The sequence below is a fragment of the Diabrotica virgifera genome, chromosome 1 (assembly GCF_917563875.1).
Source record: "Diabrotica virgifera virgifera chromosome 1, PGI_DIABVI_V3a".
NCBI classification, from domain to species: domain Eukaryota; kingdom Metazoa; phylum Arthropoda; class Insecta; order Coleoptera; family Chrysomelidae; genus Diabrotica; species Diabrotica virgifera.
Genome location: NC_065443.1, coordinates 221288813 through 221313789, shown reverse-complemented (window position 1 = coordinate 221313789; position 24977 = coordinate 221288813).

Here is a 24977-nt window from a genome sequence, read left to right as displayed (position 1 = left end):
TTCGACAGCATATAAACAAAAACTATTAAAGGAAATGAAAAAAATAGACAATCCTGCAAAATTAACAATACTTACTAGAGTGACAATGAAAGACTCAACAGCAAAAGTTAAAATAAATGAAGAATATACAAGCGACCTCAAAATAGAACTTAGAGTAATAAAAGGATACAATCTGTCAACGACAGTATTTAATATCGCCCTAGGCCCTAGAAGGAGTAATCAGGAACACAGGGCTGAAAAAGACAACCCATCAAAGCTCAACAAAGATCATAGGAAATGCGGATGACCTGGCACTGGTAGCACGAGATAAAAAAAGACTAGCAAAAGCACTTTTGACCCTGGTAAGAAAAGTAGAGACGAGAGGATTAATAATCAGTCAGAATAAAAAAAAACACCTAAAAGCACAAGAGACAATCTAAACAAAATAACAGAAATAAAGATAAGTGAAAATATATTCCACGGTAGGTTGTTTCAAATACCCGGGGATGATGGTGGACGGCAAAAATGGAAGGAGTATAGAGATAAACGAAAGAACTAAAGCAGGTAATAGAATGTACTGGAAATATCACCGACTACGTAAAGACAAAAATCTGAACAAAATAAAAACAAAATCAAAAATATATACAGCAGCAACTAGACCATTGATAGTCTATTGAGCAGATGTAATGTGCCTTACGAAAAAAGACAAAGAAATGTTAACAATAATTGAGAGAAAAATAATGAGAAGAACACATGAATCAGTAAAGGCAGAAACGGGGGAATATAGAAAGCTGATGAACCATGAAATAAAAAATATAACTGAAGAAGATATAGTGAAACTCATTAAAGAACAAAAGCTCATATGGTTTGAATACAGACATACAAAGAAGAGGAATATAAGAACTGATCAGGATGATAATGAACTGAAAGCCCGCAAAAACTAGTCCAAGAGGTAGATCAAAAATAAGATGGGAAGGTCAACTGTTAGACGATATATCAAAGATGGAAATTGCAAACTAGAGAGAAAATATTCAGAACCGGAGTGACTCGAAGAGGAAAGTATAGAAAGCAAGAAAAACATCACAACCTCTGAACGACGACCCAAAGGAAACTGCGGATTAATCCACCGTGTGAAATGCGTTAGAAGAGCTCATAGTATTTAAGTGACATATTATACACTCTAACAAGAGTAAACGTTGCATCTCTATTATGATTTTGGTATAGATAGGGAGAACGCTGCATCTAGCTGTAATAAAAGCAAATACCAAAATGTAAATTAATTATTTAACAAAATTTCATATTAACGTTAGCACCTACATTAAGATTATGATTAAAGTAGATTGGTTGTTAAAACCTATTTGCCACAAACTTGAATTTTAATCTCTAATAGAAACTGGAAATGCCTCCGTCTCTGATTGTTCTGAGAATATTAATCTGAATTTTCTGGGTCGGTGTAATAATGACTTTGACGACAGATGCTAGTTTATATAATTGATATTAATGCTTCGAAACTATGCTCTCGGAACAAAAAGGGCACAATCGGCATTTCTTGGGAAAGAGATAAAACTTACGGTCGAGAGAAATGTCTTCCGTCATTTTTTGTCGCTGCTAGTCAGCACGAAAACGGTTCAAACTTTTTAATGAGGTTGTTTTGATACTAGAGCGATTAAAGGTTGACAAAGGGCTTTGGTGGTGAATAAAATGTTGTATTTATTTTTTGTTTTATCATTTTTTGAACTTTAAATGATTTTTCCATTCCTTGATTGCAGTATTTTTTATTTTCTGTATTATTTATTTATATAAATAATACTGATACATAATACTGATTGAAAAGTCGAACGGATATCAAATTTATTTATTCATTGCATTCATAGACTTCCGAAAGGCGTTTGACAGCATAGAACATTGGGCCATTAAAAACTCACTACAGTTACACGAACTTAATAACAAACATATTAGTCTGGGCATATTATCAGAGGATAGGCCATTTTTGAGAAAAGTTATTTACCAGCAATTTTATTGCTTGAATCGAATCTTATGATTGTACATTAGGGTGGGTCGTTTTTATACTTTCTTTTTTAATTTCAAGACTCCTGTAGTTGAAAAAGTTGCTATTGGTAAAATTATCTCGTACAAATTTTTTAAAAATTTTTTCGTCACTCTTTGAGCCAGCTCCCTCAAAAAAACAAAAAAAATTAAGTCAACAAATTAATTTACCTGTATTATGAAATAATGCAATATGGTTTTTATTATCACATAAAAAAATATTTTTAATTTTTAGATATATTTAGCCCCCCGCCAGCCCTTAAAGCTTGTTACGCACGGGGAGCTGTACTATAATATAATAGTATATTATATCATATCGCTCTCATAGTAATGAGTAAGGCTGCATACATGGAACTAATGCTTCCGTGTGTGCAGGCTCACTCGTTACTATAGTCAGCGATATGATATACTATAATATATGTATATTAGGGTGGGCTGAAAAAACAATCTTTTTTTATTTGATTCGCAATAGCTCACAAAAGTTGTTAATTACCTATCTGAGTAAATTTCTGAAAAAAATTTCTAAATAAAAAAATATCTTCCGTTCGCGCATTCCATTCAAACTTTTGAAAGGTTGCGAAAATTTGCTCGTCTTTGACTTTTTTTTTAATAACTAAATTCACTATTATCAAAACTCAATAGGTCCTAACGTTGAATTTAGCGTATGAGAAACCCAAAAAAAAATGAAATCAGTAGTTTTTCAACATTAACTGACCGCGCAAATCGTGTAAAACATGGTATTTTTACAACTTTTTGCTTAATTTTGAACAAAACTAGTAATAATAAGTACCGCTTATTTCAATCTCCCACCGAAGCTGCGGTTTGAACAGTTTATATGGTCGTATTCTAAAGTAATCATCGAATGTAAAAAATCATGTAAAACCGGTTTCCGCCCGGGCGAATTTACTTTACGCGGTTGTCACGGAGGTTACTCTAGATCATATGATCTGTTGGGGGAAACCGGTTCTTCCCAACACTCCCCACTCTTCACCCGAGTGTTTCTCTATCTCGTCTAACCTTTCTTCCTCAGTTACCTACTACCTATCGATTACCGAATTCATATTTGTAAACTGTTTCAAGTTCGTTTTCAACATTTTGTTTTGTTCATCGTGTTAGTGAATTTTGGTAAAAAATGTCGTGTAAAAAAGTCACTACAAGAAAGGATTTTGAATGCCCGATTCTTGGTAATCCTCGAGATTTTCCAAATAATAAACTCCCCAATTACGAAGATGTCTTATTGTGTTGCTTCCAAGTAAGGTATGAGATGTCACTCTACACTAACAACAAAAAAGTGAGCTTTAGTGAAGTAGCTAATACGGTTGCTACAAAGATAATGAATTTGTATTCAAAAGCTTCTATTCCTTCGGTGACCAAAGAAAGAATAGTGCAACTTATTAATAAGTACCATGATAAGTACTACAAAATCAGAAAATCTTACCATCGTGACATAAACAAACCCGATTTCAAAAAAAAGATTGACGAGTTCAAACGTGATTCTGCCTTGCTTTTTGATATGGCTGCGTGTAAATGTCCAATTGTCGTGAACTGCACTTGTAAAAAAAACTAAGTTGAGTGAGTGCAAGTGCACGATTTCAATAAACTGTCATTGTGAGAAAGCCAACAAAATTCCAGCTATTGAATTACGATTTATTTATCTACAAAGAAGGTATGGTTTGGGAAAGATTGGATCGTTGGACTTGCAGGAAACACGCAAATTAGCGAAACGGCTTGACAGAAAAGCCAAGAACATAGAGCCCCAGCCAAGTACGTCGAGAGGAATAATTAAGGAATCTGACGAAAACGTACAGTTTATAAAGGTGAAAAAAGATTCTGATAGTGATGATGACCTTGACTTATACGACCCTCCAGTGCGGCACCGAGTTGTCAAAAATAAAAAACCATGGCAGATGAGGATCAATCTCAAAACATCATCTCTAGCTAGTGATCGTTTCGGAGTCTCTGATCGAGCCACGGCCGCGATCGCGTCATCTGTCCTTCAAGATTTTGGTATCATTAATGACACAGACACTTCCCAAGTTATTGACAAAAATAAAATAGGCAGAGGAAAAACTCAAAACAGAAATTTTTTGCAGTGTCAATCGATTAAGGAAGCATTACATGGATTGTACTTTGATGGGAGAAAAGGTGAAACCATAGTAATATAAGAAATTAATTCAAAGCGTTTTCGAAAAACTGAGAAAGAAGACCACTATTCCCTCATTCAGGAACCTGGATCAAAATATATTGGCCATGTTTCTCCCTCTTCAGGACTATTCAAAGACATAGCTTCTTCTATAGTTGCCTATTTGGCTAAACAAGGGATTTCCCTTGAAGAACTTGATGTGATTGGGAGTGATGGAACGGTGATTAACCCTGCTGTCCCGTTCGAGTCAACTACACAAATGTACTGTTCGGGTCAATATGACCCAACTATGGTTTACGCTCCTTAATCGAAATAAAATAAGATAATGGTGATAAATAAAACGTTATTAACAAGAAATTATGGTTACTTAAACAAAAATTATGTTGTTAATGTACATTAAACCTTATTAACAAAAATAAAAGGTAGTTTTTTCTTTCAAAAAGCCTAGCAACAAATATCTACAAAAATTTAATTCAGTTTACAACTGGGACACTAATAAAAAGAATGGATTTTCCAAATATGTTTATGATAAATCTTCTTCTTCTTCTTCTTTACGTGCCATCTCCGTGACGAAGGTTGGCAATCATCATTGCTATTCTCACTTTTGACACTACAACCCGAAAGAGTTCAGTTGAGCTGCATCCAAACCATTCTCTAAAATTTCTCAGCGAGGACATTTTTCTCCTACCTATGCTGCGCCTTCCTTGAATCCTTCCCTGCATAATTAATTTTAGGAGTTCATATCTGTCACCACGTGTTATATGACCCAAGTATTGAAGTTTTCTTATTTTGATAAAATCCAGTATCTCCCTGCTGTTCTGTATTTTCCTTAGTACTTCCTCATTGGTTATTCTGTCTGTCCAGGAGATTCTCAGCATTCTTCGATACGTCCACATCTCAAATACTTCCAATATATTGAGGCATTGTTTATTGAGAGTCCATGTCTCCACACCATACAAAAGAACAGAAAATACATAATATTTTAGTACTCGCTTTCTAAGATTTAGGCTGAGGTCTCTACTATATAATATGTATTTGTTTCATATTAGTGAATGCACTTCTAGCCTTTTCTATTCTAATTCGGATTTCTTTGGTATAATCGTTTGTTTCACTAATGTTTGTCCCTAAATAGTTATAACTCTGAACTCGTTCTATCGTTTTATTATTTACGTGTAGATTGATGTTTCTAATATTTTTCTTTGATATAACCATGAATTTCGTTTTCTTTATGTTTAGTGACAGACCAAATTCATCACTCGTTGCAACAACCTTATCTAAAATTCTTTGTAGATCTGTAATAGTTTTTGCTATTAGTATTGTGTCATCGGCGTATCTAATTTCACATATGGGTAGGCCATTTATTTTTATGCCTGCTACTTCATCTTCTACAGTGCTAGTCAAAAGTCCGTACCCCCCTCGTATCTTTTGACCGATTATAATTATAATAGTGAAATTTGGAGGAAGGAAATGAACGGACGTAGGCTTCTTAACTAGTCATGATAGGTGACGTAAAAGTGACAGATGACTTTACAGCGCCACTGTGACAGATAATTTTAAGTGGTACCCTATGGTAAGCCACACCTCGTTTGATAGGTATTGAAAATACCTATTCAGCTATACTAATTTTGTTTGAGTTTAAGCTCATTTGGATGAATAAATGAAATAATATAAACTTGTAGTTTCGCATTTAATTAATAAAAATACAAACCTCCGCCTATGGTTACTTGTCAAAAAGGTTGACGTTGACGTAAAAACTACTAGAGAGCTGAAAAATGTCAACTTTTTTGACAAAATAACCATGGGCGGACATTTTAATTTTTAAGAATTAAATGCGAAACTACAAAGTTATATTTATTTCATTTATTCACCAAAATCAAAATCAAATTAAACCCAAAAAAATTAGTATGACTGAAGAGATATTTTCAATAACTTTCAAATGAGGTGTCACTTGCTATAAGGTCCCATTTAAAATTATCTGTCACAGTGGCGCTGTAAAGTCATCTGTCACTATTACGTCACCTGTCATGACTAGTTAAGAAGCGTACGTCCGTTTATTTCCTCACTCCAAATTTCACTATTATATGTATAACCGATCAAAAGATACGAGGGGGGGGGTACGGACTTTTGACTAGCACTGTATATCTTTATGATATATACAACATAATAATTAGTCTTGTTATCGGTTTTAGGGCAAGTTTACAGCGTGATCGTTTAGCAGGAGGAGTTAGATTGTCCATAGACGGTTCACTAGCATTTCCATCTTGTCTACTTGTTTCTGCTCGTGTCCTTTTTACCAGTTCGTGAGAGCCTTAAGTTATTGATATATTTTTTCTGGAAATGATGAGTGGTTTTATTAGTTTTTTCCCAATTCCTCAAGAAAAATTCGCCGTTTTGCCAGTTTATTGGTATTCCATTGGATATTTATTTATGCCCATAACACGAACGCGTTGTAGGCAGAAATGTCCAGCAGATTATAAAAAATTTGGTACATTTTCTACCTATGTTTCCTAAATTTCACGTATTGCAGCAAGTTTATCAAAACATCTCCTATCCTGTCTAGTAGTTTTGTTATCAAAACGTATTACTTGCAAAACTTTTTGTAAATATATCAAGCGACATTGTTGATTGAAATATACTACGACCCGTTTCTTCATTCCACAAACTTTTAGTTGATTCACCACGGGACTTATAAACTCGAGCTAAAAATAAAAGACCAATGTATGTGTGGAAACCAACTTTATTCATGTCTTTCCAGTTGGTTCCAAATACATGCTGTCCGTTCATGTTGGTCATATTTATAATTTGGTTTGCAACATCGTCCAGCTATACTACAATTTATTTTACAAGTTCTAGCTTGCAGAAACCTGTTTTTGTTTACAGACGTATCCGGCTGACAAACACACAGGTACTGCCAATATAGAATACTGCTAACTAAACACACATAAATAGGTAATTTTTAACGGTTCAAATACGCGGGTCATATTGACCCGAACGTACCCTAGGTAACAATTTTAATTTTATCAAAGAAATCAGGAAGTTGATTGTTTATCTCATATGCAATTGAAAGACCTCATATTAGGTAATAAAGTCACGAAACACCAAATCGTTGCGCCGCGTAATAATTTGTAAAATAATAAATAAATTATTTTTTGGGTCAAATAGACCCGAACAGGACAGCAGGGTTAATACAGGTGGGAAAAAAGGTGTCATTCATCGGATTGAGTTGCATGTTGGAAGACCAGTGCAGTGGGCTATTTGGCTGCTGCACTTTAATGAGCTACCGTTCCGCTACCTTTTTCAACACTTGGATGGAGTTACCACAGGGCCAAAATCTTTCAGTGGACCAATTGGGAAAAAACTTGTTGGCTGTGAAAAACTACCGCCGGTCCAATTTGAGCCTGTGGATTGCCCCATACCTATTATAGACAGAAAAGTCCTGAGCAAGGATCAAATGTACCTACTTAACATTTCTGTTGCCATCAATACAGGTACTATTTCAGAAGATTTGGCGGCCCGTGATCCTGCCTCCTTTCACATTCAAGGTGGTTGACTGCGGCTAATCGAGTACTCCGACTTTGTGTAAGCATGGAAATACCCTCTGAAGAGGTTAAGCAGTTAATACATTTTATTTTAAAATGCTATATACCTCTGTGGTTCAAAATTAAAACAAGCAAAAAGTTTACAGATGGTCCGAAAATTGTTTTTTGAAACCATCAGAACATCACGCTATCTATCTCGAAACTTGCTGCAAGTCATTGACCCTGTGATTAAGCGGAACGCATTTTTCGCTCATCCCGAAAATTTGCTTCTTACAATGATAGTTGATGAAAGTAGATTCATCAGAGAACTAGGGTTGCGCCGAATTTGGAAAGCACGATCGCTTATGAAGGGAAAGCTAATACGAAATTTCAACACTCCGAGGATAAATCTCGATGCTACAGACTACACGGACATGATTTTTTGGTACACGTGTAAACTTTCTCCTCCTCCCCTTTTAAGGAGGATCACGGATGAAGAAATTAAACAACTGATACACTCTGGCACACCTCTGGCACCGGATTTTGATGATTTTCCTTGTCACACACAAGCAGTAGAACGGTGTGTAAAGCTCGTTTCTGAAGCTTCAAAAAAAGTGTGTCGAGTAGACGCAAGAGATGGCTTGATAAGAACCACCCTCCTGTCACGGTCCATTATGCCTGAATTTTCAACAAAATCTGACTTTAAAGTGCAAACTGTTTAATAAAATTGTTTGTTTTTTGTTTAATTATTTTATTTTGTTCTAATTATAGTTATTTGAGTAAGTAAATGTGATGTAAAAAAAATTGAAAAATCGGTCATTTTTGTGAGAAATTGTAATATTTAACTGCTTTGCGCGAACGTTTAACAGTAAAAATTTATTAAATTCGTCGTTTTTTTTTGTTTTCTTCATGCCTTAAACTCATCATTAGGACCTATTGCGTTTTCATAATTATACATTTTGTATTTTTAAAAAAATTAAAGAAAACAGCAAATTTTCACAAATTTTTAAAAGTTTGAATGCAATGCGCGAACGGAAAACATTATTTTATTTGGAAATGTTTTTCAGAGTTTTACTCAGACAGGTAATTAACAACTTTTGTGAGGTATTGCGAATAAAAAAAACAAAAAGTGTTTTTTCAGCCCACCCTATGTATATTATACTATAGCTCCCCGTACGTAACAAGCTTTGGCTAAAAACAATAAAGTACTTTTCCACTTTGGAGCAGCTCTTCGCTTATTTTGTGGTTTAAAATATACAAAATAACCTCACCACGGGGAGGTAGCTGCCATCGAGTTCTATCCCTGCCCACCCATCCACCCAAAATTGTGAGCAATTTTTAATTTCCTACTTCATAGTCTGATTTGCTGTTAAACTTTGGACTGTTACTTCTAGATGGTATAATTGTACGTATCCGACCATCTCTATTAGTAAACCCACATACACGGTTAAAGATGCCTCCGTCACTAATTTGACACCTCTTTGACCAGCCTGTGTATGGCAGGGTAATTTCCATAAATCTTCTTTTGGATAACTACCAGTTTTAATAAATTCTTGAATGTCTTCATCAGTCAGATTTTTTGTCATTAGCGGCTCCGATTATCTGCACTCTTGCCAATTTATTCAATTAATCTAGGATTCCGCTTTAAAATTATTGAACTTGGGAATTTTTAATTTTCTCGCAGTGTTATTCAAATTTATAAGATTTTATTTCGCTTTCGATCTGCACTTTAATATACTTTTGTGTTCTTATTTTCTTATAATATGAATACGTGAGTCAAAGATCATCGTTAGTATAATATTTTCAGGATGGCCATAAAAGCCATTTCGTTGGATCACAAGGTCAAGTCAACTACTGCTTTTAGTTCGTCACTTAAATATCTGGAATATTCAATTAGCTTCCAAAGGTGAAGAGTTCCAAACGTACACACTGGTAGTTTTTAGTAGTGGAGGCGTAGATATAACTTTGAACTGCAGAATATCTACAAGCATACGTTTGGTGGAAAAGATATTATCACTATAATTAAGCGAAACCGCCTGCAGTGGGCAGGACATGTAGCCCGGGCCCCTGAATCGAACAAGATAAAAAAGATTCTAACAGCGCAACCCGTGGGAATGAGAAGACGGGGTAGACCGAAGCTGAGGTGGACGGACGGGGTAACACAGGATGCCGAGAAGATCGGAGTCGGCAACTGGAAAATGCTAGCAAGGGACAGAACAGAATGGCGTAGAAAGCTTGAGAAGGTCGCGGCCCTCTAAGGGCTGTAGCACCAATATGATTATGATGATAATGGTAGTTTTTATTAAAAACTAAGCCTTAGCATATACTCACAGAATATACTCTGTTAAAATTTTTAAACTAGGCGGCGGATTCTTTCCTGCAATGTAAGCCCTCAAGATACGATTCACCGTAGTTATCCATCTTCCATGAGATAATTTACCAGGATTATTCGCCATAATTCGCTAAATTATTTGGACAGTTTTCGGAAGATATGGCAGTGCATATCTGGTATAAATATTTTTGATTGCTGCTTAGTTCTTTTAAATTTACCTCAGGCAACTCAACTTCAAATTTTTCGTAGCACACAACAGGTAATCGCTCATAAGTTTCAATAAGTTTGCCGATAGAACACGAGAATGATAGAGGTCCTGTGGTATTTCCGTCTAGATATCTAACCAAATGTCGCAGTGGCAATTCGCTTGTATGTAATTGACATATTTTCCATTACAAGGGTCGTTTATGACGTACTCGCAATTCCATAAAATGTATTACAGCACCGTGGGGCCCAGTATTAACGACAGCACCATCGCTGCCAACAGCAGTCAACTCGCTAGTTGAAACCTGATTTTCTGTTAAATAGTTAAAAATCGTTGATGCTATGGTCTTTGTAGTAGCATGTTGAGGTGTTACGTGCCCTATATAGTCGCTACCAGGTTCCTTTAATTTTATGTTCTTCGACAGTGATTTTTCTAGATGACGATTCTCCCTCTTCTTGAATGTGAAGGGTTTGATTTTGCCACCATCAAAATAAAGAGCTTGCAGACTAGCATCACCCTTTATGTTTTTTTTGTAAATCAAGTCGTTGCCTTTTTCCTTGTCGATCTAATTTAGACTTGTCTATTAAATAGCCTTGTCATTTTTGGATATCAATCCAGTATGTTCAAGAACTGCACTAGCGATCATAGCAACAGCTCTCGTGCTATAAATTCATATTATTATGTCAATGTATTAATGATAATAGTTTTTTTATTTTTGTATGTTTTTGCGTTAAACCTTTTATGTATTTTTATGTTTTTAAACAGTTATATGTAATACTTTTTGTCGTAAAAAACAAATATGTTTAAGCTTTTTTAGTTTTTTCGTCAACGTTTTTTAACAAAATAAAATCAGTATTTTTACTGTGAGCCTCTAATGTACATAATTACCTAACGAAGAATAGGTATTATCTTGATTCTCAAATAAGATCTTAATAAAAAGTTGCACCACTGCTAAACTCATAGGGAATATTCGCGACATTTAGCTATATCTATAAATTTAAGAAAATATCTAACTATTCTCAAAACTTTCCAATCTATTAATTAACATGTACATTTTCTTAGTTTCTTTTGACAAAATTTTTTTAGATTTTACCTCAGAATGACGATAAATCGCGAATTCTCAGTAAAAATTAACTTTATTCTAAGGAACAAACCAAAAACTGTTCATTAATAGATTATTACAGAAAACCATACCCTGTACTGAATTATCTTAACCGATCGGTAGATGTCAGTGCCTCGGAAAATTTCGGTTGAGTATGTTTTTTAGTGTAAGGCGACAACTAAAACAAACAGAAAAATCTATTTAAATTCCCTCTCACATACTCCCCCGATGAGAATTGTTATTGAATAATTCCACAGTCAGTGAAAAGTTTTCACCTCGAATTATCTCTACCAACCACTAATGACCTAGGGGTATATTACGGAAAGGAAAATAGCAGAGAGTCGACTTTTTCAACTCGCTCCCCGCACTCTCCCTCTCTCTCGCTCATTCTTGCCCCAGGAAACGCTTGCTGAATATCAAACAGATTACTTAGAGTGCCTCACCTGCCGCAATGCATCAAAAGGGCGTTCAGGTTGTTGTTTTTTCATGTATTTCCTCTACAGACGTCATTAATTACCATTCTAATCAAAGAAATGCACGCCAGATTTGAAATCCGACAAGGAGAGTGCCAATATTTTTTGAGTTGCTGAAAAGGTTCAGCGAATTTTTTGAAATAAACCGAATTCAATAACAGTAGAAGATATTTCTGCAAATATCTCTCTTAAATTAAATCAAGTTTACTTAAGTATAAATGAAATTTGCACAAAACATTTTTTTCCATCGTCATTTAACAGGTTAACAGTCATAAAGTCTATATATGTGTTTTTGAGAGTGATGATAATCGTTTACTCAAATAAATTGGGATTGCATTAATAATCGCTTTCTTAGACCATCATTCCCCTGATGGCTAGCTCAGCGCCTCTGTTTATTCTCAGGTTGAAGGTCAGTTAGAATAGAATTGAATAGAAATATGCTTTATTGTCATGAAAAATTGTACAATTTTATCGACAAAGCTTATAAAAGTCAAGAAAACAAAACAATAAAAATCCAATTTACTAAAATTACATAAATCGTCAATATATTTAAAATAATAATAACAATAATGAAATTAAACACAAATAATCAATTACAAAATTTAAAATAAATTGCAAATGCATAGTCTACCTGGTAATTAATAAAAAAAGTTTTAAAAGTTAAGCTGCTGCATAACATGACACCCAAATACAGATAAAAAAATAATAAAAATACTACTCGTGCAAAGGGTACTGTAATTTCTTGGTTCCTTTTATTCTCTTCTGTTTCTTGCTTTTACTTCGCCCCATATTAAGCCGATACTGTTTTCTATGTACTGTTTTCTTCCAGGTGCTGTCTGGTCTTCCCCTCTTTATTGACCCTCTGGGTGATATTCGAGAGCTTGTTTTGTGATGTTATTATAACCCTTCCTTATCGTCTGGTAAATGCATTTCCATTTCTTCCACTTAAGACATTCGTGGTCACGTCTTCATATGCAGACAGTTATTTCCCTTTGTAAGTGTCTGCATTTGAAGACGTGTCCGCGAATAGGTTAACTCGGGAATTGAATACAGTGATTTTTGTTGCTTCTGATATTTTCCTTGTTTCCCAGATTTTATTTAACGCATTCAATGCGAATTGTGCCTTCATTATTTTTGCTTGTATGTCTTTAGTGCATCCTCCTTTTCTTTCTATGGTTGATCACAAGTAAGTGACTTTATCTACTTCTTCAATTTCTCTACCCTTTATTTTTATTTTAATAATTTTCAGGTTATTCTTTTTTTAGATTTTTGCCTCCTCTGCATTTTTCTGGAGACCAATCATGGCGGATTACTGTGTTAGCGAGTTTTGTTTGCATGCGAGTTCGGTGTTCTATTAACAGGCAGATGTCGTCAGCAAATTCAAGATCTTTAAGCTGATTAAAGAGGTTCAATAGCTATTTCTTCTGTAATCACTCCCTCGTGTTGAAGTCTTGCTTTTTTACCCTTCATTAAACAGTTTGATCATTAATAATTTTTTTTGGTAGTCCTTAAAATTTTATACTTTTTTTCACTATTAACTTGATCAAAAGCCTGTTGAAAGCCGATAAAACTTACAGTTTATATCTTTTGCTTTTCATTGGCTTTTAAAAGGATGATTCTTAAAGAACATTATGTGTACATATGAGGGTATATTATATTTATGTACACACGTACATAATATGTACGTAAGGTACATATTATCTGATCTATAATGGAGAGTTTAGTACGAAAGCCTGCTTGGTTACTCCTCAGTTTATTGTTCAATTCTACTTTCATTCTTTCGAAAAGGATTTTTTCCAATTTAATTCTTGCAGTGATTTTTCAATTCTTTTGGCAGTTTTTGTTGGAACGTATGTTATTCAGGAGTATATGGGATTGTTGAGTGTGTGCTTTGATTAGGTCGACAGGTACACTAACTTTTTCCGGAGATTCGTATAATCGTGTATACTGTTAGTATATCATTTCCTTGTGCTGTGCTTGTTCTGTTTATTGTCTGTCCGATAATCTGTTACTTTCCTCGTAATCAAGTCTACCAAGATTAGGAATAACGTAGGAGACAAGATTCAACATTACTTAACAACGATTTCAATTGCTCTTTCTTCTTTAATCACTTCCTCGTGTTTAAGTCTAGCTTTGTTACCCTTCATAAAACAGTTTGATCATTTAAAATTTTTGTTGGTAGTCCATAGTGTTTTAAAATTTTCCACATTTGTTCACTAGTAACTCGATAAAAAGCCTGTTCAAAGTCGGGATGAGAAAAACCTACCGGCTATAACCTGAAACCAGTTTTTTCCTCGGCAATAATCGGTTTTTCCGGTTGTTTTTTGACCCAGTTATAACCGGTTTTTTCTTTTTAAAGTAATAACCGATGAAAAACCGGATAAGTGGAAAAAATACTGAATTCAGAGAAAAAATGGGAAAATTTTTCGCTCCCCGCGCGTAAATGAGAAATTTTCAGCCGAGTGTGTGAAACCGATTTCATAACACTGATGACTGATTTCCATACTGATATAGACTGATATAGATTCGAATGGAGTATCACAAACTAAAGCGCAATGCAAATGTAACCTATTGGGTATTGGCTATAAATAAAAAAATCGAACACCGGTTTATGGAATAACCCGTTTTTTCCGCTATCCCTAGTTCAAAGTCGATAAAACATACATTTAGGCCCAAACCAGACGGGCCACTCTGCAGCGCTACTCTGTGGATCCACAAAGTGGCTTAACCCGGCGATTTCACTAGTTTACACTCAAAATGCGACTGGAATGCCACATGCTGTTTTTGGTTAATTTTTGCTCTCTGAACACGAATATGATGGTAAAAACTTCCTAACACGTAAAATTTTTGAGTTATGATTTAAAAAAGATCAGTACCTATTTTGATAATTTTTTTTTAAAACAGTCATTATCAAGTTCAGGTTTTTTCTAAAAACTGTGCATAATTTGGCAACACTGGGATGTGTAATGTCTACGAATAACACATTAAATAAAAAATAAAACAAAGGCAATGCTTAATCGGCAAACCTACCCATTTAAACCTATTTCCAAATGTCTTTATTCCTCTGAGCCGCATCTATTTTTATATGGGCCCCCATGTACGAGAATTTCGCCGTGGTTTGTTGACCTTTGGGTTTTCCAGAAAATGCTAAAAGTATGGAACGGCTATAAAAGCAGCTCGTTGGTAAATAGTGCGCATAGTGGTGTTATATCGAAAAGTGAAAGTATCCAAAGTGAAAAATGTCCAAAGTCCAGAAACGTGGTTGTGTCAACCCCGCGGATAATTTTTGTTACATATGTGGTCAGTTTACTCCTAAATCGCAGAAAAAGATAATTAATAAGAAGACAAAAGTACCTTACCATAAGTATTTGGATGTGTTATTGGCGATCAAGATCGGGACTGGGCTCCTCACATATGTTACCAAACCTGTGCTGCAAATCTAAGTGATTGGTTAAATGGCAAACTCTTTTCTATGCCGTTTGCAGTTCCGATGATTTGGCCGGAATCAACAAGTCATTTCAACGACTGTTACTTCTGCATGACAAAAGTGTCTGGATTTTCAAGGAAGAGCAAACATAAAATTGAATATCCAGGTATTCCGTCAGCAATAGAACCGGTTGTGCATAGCGAAAATTTACCAGTTCCAGAACCCCCGGCAAATTGGGAGGAAGATTTAGAAATCTATGACGATAGAAGTGAACCCGATGATGCATCAGAAAGGGGCGATTCCTATTTACCTGAAAGCGACGAAAAAGAACCTTATTTCATCCAACAAGCTGAATTAAATGATTTAGTTCGAGATCTTCACTTGTCCAAAGAACATGCTGAACTCTTAGGTTCTAGATTGAAACAATGGAATTTACCAGCCAGTAGAACCAAAGGTACAGCATTTAGGAACCGTAACCAGGAGCTATCCTCGTTTTTCACTATGCAGGATAAAATGTGTGTTTGTGTTAATCCAAATGGGGTTATGGAAAAATTAGGATTTGCACATAATCCAGAAGAATGGCGTTTGTTTATAGATTCTTCTAAATCGAGTCTAAAAGCAGTTCTGCTCCATAATGGCAACAGAAGATCATCTATTCTTCTTGCACATGCAGTTGACATGAAAGAAACACACGAGAGTATGTCTCTTATCCTAAATGAAATAAGCTATGCTACATACGTGGCAAATATGTGGTGACCTAAAAGTCATCGGATTATTACTAGGTCTTCAGGGAGGATTTACAAAATGTTGCTGTTTTCTTTGTCTTTGGGACAGTAGAGCAACACAGAGCCATTACCAAGTTACAGAATGTTCTCCAAGAGATCAATATATTCCAGGTCAAGGTAACATTAAGAATATACCTCTAGTTGATCTCCAAAACGTTCTGTTACCTCCGTTACATATTAAACTGGGATTGATTAAAAATTTCGTTAGAGCATTAGATAAAGAAGGACATACGTTTAAATACCTTAAACAAATTTTTCCTAAGTTAAGTGACGAGAAGCTGAAAGAAGGGGTATTTGTTGGACCACAAATCAGAAAACTACTAAGAGATCAACAGTTTGATGAAAAATTAAGTGATATTGAGTTAGCTGCGTGGAGATCTTTCAAAATAGTTGTTTCCGAGTTTTTGGGAAACAAAAAGTCGAAGATTACCAAAATGTTGTAGAAGAACTACTTAAAAACTACTGCAAAATGGGCTGTCGTATGTCTCTGAAAATACACTTTTTGCACTCCCATTTAAATTTTTTCCGGAAAATTTGGGTGCGGTCAGCGACGAGCAAGGAGAAAGGTTCCATCAGGATATTCTCACAATGGAGCACCGCTACCAGGGAAGATGGGATTCAGCAATGATGGGAGATTACTGTTGGTTCCTCATGAGAGAAACTGATACAGAATATAAAAGGAAATCAGCGTTTGCAAAAAATTTGTGTACCAAAGACTTACCATAGTTTTTTATTCTAGTTCTAAAATTGTATATATAGTATATACGTATTTTTATAATAAATATTAATATTTCTATAAATCAAAATATATACGTGATGGAAAATTTTGGTGTTTGAATTCGTAATCAGGATGCTTCAAACTTCCCGATACACCTATTTTAACATCAGTCGCAACTTTTTTTTTCTTTTTTGTTGACTAGTGTTTTCTAGCGCCGGCGACTACGCTGCGAAGTAGATCGTTTGGAAGGATGCGGCGTTTAATATAATGGGTGAGAAAAAGCAGTAAGTTTAATCAAATGATTAAAAATTTGCCGGCTAATATTTTTTTAAAAAAGTGTGTTCATCAAAATCAGTGTTTGTAATGTCCATAGTTTTAAATATTTTATAAAATTTCAACGCTTTTGAAAAAATACTAATAAACTCCATAAATGGAATTAAGAAGAACCAGACAAAAATAACTATATCACAGAAACAATCACATAAAAAATCAACCAGTACGTTTGGTATCCTACATGCGTAAAACATTTTGATACAACCTGACAACAGAGTGAAAGTGAAAACATGTTAGCTTGCAACCCCTTTTTGACTGATATCTTATTGTTTTGTTTTCAACAACAAACAATAAAATCTTTTTTGACCTACAATGGGACCCCACTATTTAACATAAATAAACAAACAAGATTATGAGTACCTATTTCTTCTGTTCAGTTCAAATGCATCCAATGTATTCATATAATAAAATGTAAATATTGTCATGCTCTACATTTTCTATTTATTTAGATTAATTAGCAAATTCTTAATTTGATTGATTATCCAATTATTTTATTTATTGCCTATGTAAAGACATAACTAAATTCCAATTAAATTTTCCAATCAATTTTATTATCAGGGCTAATTTTGTATTTGATACAATACCTGTAATCTGTGGATTCTAGTATTTCTAGTTGCTTACTTCTTCCAGGGTAGAAACAGGGAAATTGACAACACTCAAATTCATATAAATGTAATCTATTGTTTTTATCAAATGCCGTGTACATATGACTAAAAATTATTAAAATTTAACTTTCTTGCAAAAACTCCTAGCTTAATAAATTAAAACTCTAACTCTGATATCTCCTTGTTTTGACAAAATTATTTATTTAATTAATTTCCTATTTACTCATACTAAATTGAATGAATTTTACTTTTCTTCTTTTGTTTTGGTTTCTCAAATTTGAAATGACTAACTGCGTTACAAAAAATTGTTCAATAAACAAGCAAACAAATATGGTCTTGATATAAATAACTTTTCTCCATTCAGACAAATGATTTGACTAACCTTTTATTCTTCACTCCCTCGTTTTCTGGATTGCGGTGTCCTTGATTCTCTCGACACGTACTCTCTGGTTGTTGCGAGAAAGTCATCCTCGTCAAAACTGCTTCCAAGAAAAACACACAGGACTTGCTCGAATATCTTGTGCACAAACGCATAATAATCAGCTACTCGTTCTAGACAAACAAAGGAATCTCCCTCGGACCAGGAAAATTAACTCCTCAACCGGTCGACGATTTGGTTTCAACTTGACTCTGCTCACAAAGGCTGATCACACCAACTCGACACTGATTCTACCCTTGAAAAACTCGGCTGCCTTCTCTCGATGTTCATTACACACTGACTTTATTTTTCTCCCAAATCCATACTCTCACATCCATTATCCCTTCTCCCGATATTTTTCGTCCACTCAATAACAACCTCTCTCAAACCATTTATTTCTTAAGAAACCCAATATTCTTCCACAAAACTTTTTCCAATTTGTCAAATTTCAAGGAAAATCAAAATTAGTTATTTTCTACTCTCTACTTTTACAACTAAAAATAATCCAGTTTGTATACCACATTAAAATACCTTCCCGGAAGGATCTGAAAAACGTTATTGTCCCGTCAACGCTCTCTCCACTTTCTAATTACCGAAATGTTTTGTTAATGTCCCGTCCATTTCGTCGAATAATTATCACTAATCCTTTTAATTTTTCCGAAACACTTGTTTACTAGTAAAATTAAATTCTAAACAAATTTGGCCATATACAGGGTGATGAAAAACTATCATTTCATGGTCGTTGATATAAATTTAATTTTTTTGAATTTCCTTAAAAAAAACAATTCCACAACAAAATCCCCGCCTTTTGAATTCGATAAAATTCTTTGCATCTGCAACCGATTTTCTCGAGGCAAAACCATTTTCCGGTATACCTACCTCATCATACTAATTTATTTCCTATTTCCTACCTTAACTATTTACTATGTGCCATTCCTTCCTTTACTCATGATATTTGTACACATTGTGAATATTATAAATTCCTCTGATCTTTTCCGATTCAATATGTTTCAGAACATAGCTATTCACCCCATTTTCGTTATCTACTATGTAAGGACCCTCGAAAACGGGCATTAACTTCGCACAAATATCGCTAGTGAGATTTGACACTCTTAAGGCCCTTACAAGTACCTTTTCGCCCCTATGGAACGTTACTGGTCTGCTTCTTCTATTATGATTTTGTCTTTTGAACATATTTCTCATTGCTTCGTCTCAGCCTTCTCTGTACAGTATCCACCACCTGTTGGTATATTCTTGGCTCTGGATCTTCCCATGGTCTTCTCGGCATGACACCTTTCATTATGTATTCCGGTGTCTCTTTGGTTACTGTACTTGGCATGGTGTTTAGATACTTTTCAATTTCCGCTATTTTCCTATCCCATCGTCGATGTTGTCCATTCGTCGCAATACGGAGAAATGTTGTCACTTCCTATATAAAACGTTCAGAAGGATTGCTTTGAGGGTGTCTGATGCTAACAAAATTTGTCTCAATTCCTCTTTCTCGCAGCTGTCCTTTAAAACGATCGTTTCGGAAATACGTTGCATTGTCCAGGAGAATTTTTCTTGGTGTTCCCACTGTAGCGATAAAATTGTCGATCTTTCTCATTATTTCTTCTCCTTTTGTGGTGCGGCAACTGTATAACTTTACATATTTTGAAAAAACATCCACCATCACCAAAACATGTTTATTCCTTTGGGTGGTCATGATTAGATCACTTAATATATCGATTGCCACAATTTCCAATTTTCCATGGGATACAATAGTTTTTTGATGTTTTCATTATTGAAGTTTCTACTTTTGTATCTTTGACACGTCTCACATTTTTGCGTAACCTCCTTAGCAATGCGGTAGTCCTGTCGACATATACAGTGCTAGTCAAAAGTCCGTACCCCCCCTCGTATCTTTTGAACGGTTATACTTATAATAGTGAAATTTGGAGGGAGAAAATAAACGGACGTAAGCTTCTTAACTAGTTATAACAGGTGACGTCATAGTGACAGATGACGTTACAGAGCCACTGTGACCGATAATTTTAAATGGGACCTTATGGCAAGTGATACCTCGTATGAAAGTTATTTAAAATACCTATTCAATCATACTAATTTTGTTTGGGTTTAAGCAAATTTTGATGAATAAATGAAATAAATATAAAATTGTAGTTTCGCATTTAATTAATAAAAATTCAAAATTCCGCCTATGATTACTTGTCAAACAGGTTGACGTTGACGTAAAAACTACTAGAGAATTAAAAAACGTCAACTTTTTTGACCAAAAATCCATAGGCGGACATTTGAATTTTTATTAATTAAATTCGAAACTACAATATTATATTTATTTAATTTATTCACCAAAATCAAAATCAACTTAAACCCAAAAAAATTAGTATGACTGAATAGGTATTTTAAATACCTTTCAAACGAGGTATCACTTGCTATAAGGTCCCATTTAAAATTATCGGTCACAGTGGATCTGTAACGTCATCTGTCACTATTACGTCACCTGTCATAACTAGTTAAGAAGCTTACGTCCGTTTATTTCTTCACTCCAAATTTCACTATTATAGATATAACCGTTCAAAAGATACGAGGGGGGGTACGGACTTTTGACTAGCACTGTATAGTTTTCTCGAAAAACCAGCCAAACTTTCCTACTGCCGATATGTCCGTTGTCCTCATGTAATCTTTTTATGATTTTCTCGGCCAATGTTTGCGTCACCAAATAAAGTTCCTTCCCGTCTATTCTCTTGAAAAATAGGTCGTTTTTCCTCTCTGCTCTTCGTTTTTCTCTCTCGTCCAGTTCTTCTTGATTCATTCGTATTTCATTTAAAGAAAACACACCTTCTTCTTGGGTTAGAATGTTTAATCCCACGTGTAACGTGATTGCTTCTTTTTTCCCGGTGTCTTCATCTCGTGTTAGAGCGTCGGCTATGATGTTATCTTCCCCTTGATATATCGGAACTCAAAATCGTATTCCTGTAATAGGAAGATGCCTCTGTGTATCCGGTTATTCACCAATCGGTTCTTCATGATGTGGACCAACGCTGCATGATCCGTCTCGATTGTGAATTTCGCCCCTAGCAGATAAAATCTTAATTTGTTCACACAGAATAGTACGCTGGCAAACTCTAGTTCTCTCACACTATATTTTCGCTCATGTGTTTTTGTCACCCGAGAGATAAAACATATTGGCACCTCTTGTTCGTCTTGTACTTGAGATAGTACTCCTGCAAACTTTTGGATGGACGCATCTGTTCTAAGTATGAATGGCAGATTATACATGGGATGATATATTTTCGTTCCTTTTGAAAATTCATCTTTGAGAATTTGTAAAGCCTTCTCCTGTTTCTCCTTCCAATTCCATTTTATCCCTTTCTTTAGTAATTTTATTAAAAGTATTTCCTTTTGACTTAAATCGGGAATTAATTTTTTAAAATAATTGATCGTACCGAGAAAACCCCTCAGTGTTTTAAGATTTGTTGATCTTGGGTATTCGTCAATGAGGGTTCTGTCTTCGGCTAAACTAACTCCTTTTGTGTCCAACTTAAAACCCAAATATATATCACTTCCTTTTGGAAAAACTGACATTTTTCGATGTTCAATTTCAATCCGGCTGTATCCAATTCCTCCATAATTATTTTTATATGTTTCAAATGGCTCTGTTTATCTTGTGAAAAAATCAATAAATCATCTATGTAGTGGACTATGAAATCTTCATAGCGATTTAGGATGGTGTGTAGTGCTCTGACCAATGCTGCACACGCGCTTTTCAATCCAAAAGGAACTACCTTAAAACGGTATAAAATACCATCGATGGAAAATGCTGTGTAATTTCTACAATTTTCAGCTAAAGGTATCAACCAAAAACTATGCTTTAAGTCAATTTTAGAAAATATGTGTGAACCCGTAATTCTTCCAAAAATGGCCTCGATGTTTAAAGGTGATTCATATTGTGATACAGTGTGTTGGTTGACATTTCTGGCATCCAAGCATAGCCTTAATTCTCCACTGCTTTTCTTTAATATCACGATTGGATTGATATAAGGTGAGTCACATTTCTCGGTAATTTGATCTTCCAACATCTTATTAATTTCTTCTTTCACCTGTTGCCGATACTTATATGGAATCGGATATGTCTTCGATCGAAAGTTTTCCAAGTTTTTCACCTCGATTGAATGTTCGTAATTTTTTGCCACTCTATTTTCTTCATTTATTAAATTTTCATAGTCTCTTAAAATCAACCGCATCTCTTTTTCCTTTCCTTCCCAGCAGATAATTTCTCTTTCTTATTCCTTAATTTCTTTACACATGTTTATCGTATATTCTGTATTCTCGTTATCACATCCCTCTTCTTCAAATACCAGTGTTTCAAATGTATTCTTTTCTTCTATTAATCTCGCTTCTTCTTTTTCCGAGCTCATCGCTTCTTTTGAGGAATCCCAGTTTTCATTTTCTTTTGTTAGTCCCATTTTCTCTTCTTCTGGGCTCATCTCTTCTTTTGAGGAATCCCAGGTTTCATTTTCTTTTATCTTCTTCTGCCGCCTTTTTTTCTTTTTGCCTTGTCCTTGTTTCGTTGCCAAATTCATCTCCACTGTTTGTTCTTTATCTGATTCGTACATTTTCTGTTTCTCATGTTCCTTGTCGTTTTTCAAACTTTCCTGTTCTTCTTCATCTTCCTCTGTGATTTTCATCTTGTTATTTTTGAAATCAATTACTACATGTTTCTCTGTCAATTCGTCTACTCCGACAATCATGTCATGCGACATATTTGGCATTATTACACATTGTAGTGCATAAAATCTCTTGCCTAATCGTACCTTTATTCGTATGCCTTCATTTATTGTTGTCAATGTCCGTTTATTTGCTCCCACTAAGTTCACCCTAGGTATTTTGTAAATTAAATTTGTTAAATTGACTTCTTCTATTAATTTTCTGTTGACCAGTGTTATTTCCGAGCCAGTATCTATCATAATTTTAATTGGTTTGTCGTTGATAAAGCCATCCACAAATTTAAAATTTATTCCATTTCTTTTTTCATTGTTTCCTGTAAGTTTTATAAATTCCTTCGGGTGACAAAAAATTTCTGTTTAGTTCTTTGTTTCTAGTGAGCGCCTTCGTGAAAAGACGCCGTTTGCTCCTCGTTGTTTGTATTTTCGTAGTAGGTCTCTCTTCGTCATATTCTTCTACCTGGGTATTATTTACCTCTCTTGTATTTTCTCTTGGTCTGTCGGATCTGCTTCGGTTTTCTCGATATCCCTGTTCATTTTGTCTACCATTATTTCTGTTTTCTTGATTTGTGCGTGTGGTGTTTCTATTCTGGTTATCTCGATTTCTGTCCTCATTCCATTGCCTATTTCTTTGTTCATAATTTCCTCTTCCGTTGTCTCTATTTTCGTTTTCTCTCCTGGGATTAAAATCTCGTCTTGTATAGTCCCTCCTATTATTTTGTCTTCTATCTCTGTAATCCTGTGTTTCTCGGGGTCTGTAATCCTCTTGCGATCTTCTTGATTTTCTTTCTCTTTGACGTGATTCTCTTTTTTGTAGAAATTGGCACAAACTATCTATGTCTGGATAATTTTGCAATGTGATATGGTCTTCTAGCGTTTCTTCGAAATGTCTTGCAATCAGTTCGACTAATTGTTCTGACGAATAGTTTTATTGTAAATGTTTGGCATTATTGTATATTTGTAATGCATATGTTTTTTCTGAGATACCCATCCGATCATTATATTTCCCATTTTGTAATTCTTTGTTGATTTTCATTTGTGGGACTTTTCCCCAGAAGTAGTTTAGACATTTTTGTTCAAACTGTTGCCAACTGTCAAATTCTTCCTCCTTACTGTCAAACCATAGACCTGCCTCATACTTAAGATGGTTTCTGATCGTTTCTTTGGCTGTTTCAAAATTTCTAATGTGTTGTACTTTCTTTTTCAGGCTATTTATGAAAGGCACTGGGTGTAATCTTCTTACATCCCCACCAAACCGTATTTTCACGTCATCTGTACTATGTATAACCATTTCTCTTCTTTCTCCAAAATTTTGTTAAGTCTTGTTTTCGGTGACTTGTTTTTTTATTTCTGTGATTCTTTTTTCCATTTCTTCTCTGTCTACTTGAATCGCGTTTTCCAACTTGTTTTCCAAATCGTCTAGTTCCTTTTTCTGGACATTTTTATTGATGAAATGAATTTTACTTTTCTTCTTTTGAATTGGTTTCTCAAATTTGAAATGACTAATTGCGTTACAAAAAAATTGTTCAATAAACAAGCAAACAAATAATATGGTCTTGATATAAATAACTTTTTCCATTCAAACAAATGATTTGACTAACCTTTTATCCTTCACTCCCTCGTTTTCTGGATTGCGCTGTCCTTGATTCTCTCGACACGTACTCTCTGGTTGTTTCGAAAAAGTCCCCCTCGTCAAAACTGCTTCCAAGAAAAACACACAGAACTTGCTCGAATATCTTGTGCACAAACTGATAATAATCAGCTACTCGTTCTAGACAAACAAAGGAATCTCCTCGGGCCAGGAAAATTAACTCCTCAACCGGTCGACGATTTGGTTTCAACTTGACTCTGCTCACAAAGGCTGATCACACCAACTCGACACTGATTCTACACTTGAAAAACTCGGCTGCCTTCTCTCGATATTCATTACACACTGACTTTATTTTTCTCCCAAATCCATACTCTCACATCCGTTATCCCTTCTCCCCATATTTTTCGTCCATTCAATAACAACCTCTCTCAAACCATTTATTTCTTAATAAACCCAATATTCTTCCACATAACTTTATCCAATTTGTCAAATTTCAAGGAAAATCATAATTAGTTATTTTCTACTCTCTACTTTTACAACTAAAAATATTCCAGTTTGTATACCACATTAAAATACCT